We start from the raw sequence: 2162 nt of genomic DNA on the forward strand, positions 1-2162 counted from the left end.
ATTTTGCAAGATGGACAGTTTCAAAAGCTGCTTGTCCATCACCTGTGTCCATCCACCTGCTGCTGTTTGGAGTTATGACAGTTCCCAACTTCACCACTAGATGGAGTGCCTCACCTTGGTGAGACATTAAGGGGCATCTTAAAGTTTAAAGTTTATTTATTAATGTCACAAGTAGGCTTACATTAACACTGCAATGAAGTTACTGTGAAAATCCCCTAGTCGCCAACTCCAGCGCCTGTTTGGGTACACTGAGGGAGAATTTAGCACCAATGCACCTAATCAGCACATCTTTTGGACTGTGGGAGGAAACCAGAGCACCCGGAGGAAACCCACACAGACACGGGGAGAACATGCAGACTCTGCACAGACAGTAACCTAAGCCGGGATCTTGATATCATCATTAACTTTGTGTAAGCACATTGCCAGACAAAAGATTGCGATATTACTGTTGCCCTTCATGGTACTCTCTGTAATCTACCCTACTGAACCAAGTGTTCTTTTGTTCAGGTGGGGAGAGGAAGGGTGGGGGGAAGGGTTGTGGAATCAATAAAATGTTGTCCACACTTTAAAAAAATACTTCATGGGCTGTACAGATCTTTGGGACATCCTGGATTTGTGAATGATGCTTTTCTCTAACTTAACATTGGGATGAGAGAGAAATCTTTTTAAGTGAAGGTAGAAAATATTAACAAAACAATGGGACTGCTGTGGTGACTCAGACAATACAATATGGCTTTGACTTTCCATAAAAGCTGGTTGGCCATCTGAGAGACAACTGTTCTTCTGGGGAGAGAAGCTTTGGTGTAATGATAGTGATTCAACTGTGGAACGAGGCGGAACCTAACTCATAAACCTGGCATGGATCACTGAAGAAAGGTATGAATGTGGATTGGTCACAATCCAGAGGAGAAAATAGAAAGTAAAGCAAAGACCAGGAAACATTCTGAGGTGAATAAAAGGTAATGACTTGTGTTCTGATCACCCTTCCAATCGAATATCCACTTTAATCTGCATTTAGCAAAGGTATGTGTAAATATTCCGTATACAGTAAGCACGGCCGGTAAATGTTAATGTAACAATAAAATTGAATTTCAGTCCTGATGAAATGTTATCTCCTTTTCTCTCTCTACAGATACTGCCAACCTTGCTGAGTATTTCCAGCATTTACTGCTTTTATTTTAAATAGAATTGAATACTGGAATATCTTTTGGATAAATATTTTTAAAATTGGACATTTTTAACTTGACTCCATTAAGTCAGGTCCAGTCCTTGTTCAAAGTTCATTAAATTCAGTGACCCAATTCACCCTTATATAAAGCCATGCTCAGCCATTGTGATGGCATTTAAATGTTTTACTTCACATCAGAGCAACCATCTACCTGAAATATGCAAACTTGCTCACTCAACTTTCAGTAATAAACACCAGCATCCGACAGATAACTGAAAAAACTGTTATCTTTCCTCTTATCCATTCAGGTATCAACTACCGATCAGTGGTAGCACATGCGCCTCTGATGTTGTTGTTTTAGGTCCCACTCCAGGAACTGAAACATAAAATTTAGTTGAAGGATCTGTATAGTGCTGAGGGAGTGCTACTCTGTCAGGGGTGCTGTCTTTCAGATGAGATCTTAAACTGCCTGCCCTTTCAGCTGCCTGGAAAATATTCCGCAATTGGAGAATTCTTCCCAACATTCTGGCCAATATTTATCCCTCATCTAGCATCACTGTAACAAATGATCTGGTTGTTGTTATTTAGATATGGATTGTATGGTAAAACTGATGAGACAGGGTGATTACTGATAGTCTAGGAACCCTTTTGTAAACCTGTGTGCAAACATGCAGTAATACTGGTTCACACTGACCAAAAGGGAAAACTATCACATGCTGGGTAACCTGCTTTATAGAGGATGAAAGCTATTCAATATGTTAGTTGTGCAAATAATTACAGCTTTCAGCTGTCAAGCAAACTGAAAGTGATCAGGAACGTTCCATTGCTTATTACTCACTGGAATACAGAAGAAACTTGTAGGTTCATGTATTATACATGTATGTCTTTAAGACCCTTTCAGTCCCCTTGGGTGAACATAAAATATCCCATGGATCTATTCAGGTAAGAACAAGGAAGGCCTGGTCAATACTTATTCCTCAATACTGATAAGACA

Source organism: Mustelus asterias, chromosome 23 (assembly GCF_964213995.1).
Source record: "Mustelus asterias chromosome 23, sMusAst1.hap1.1, whole genome shotgun sequence".
Lineage (NCBI taxonomy): Eukaryota > Metazoa > Chordata > Chondrichthyes > Carcharhiniformes > Triakidae > Mustelus > Mustelus asterias.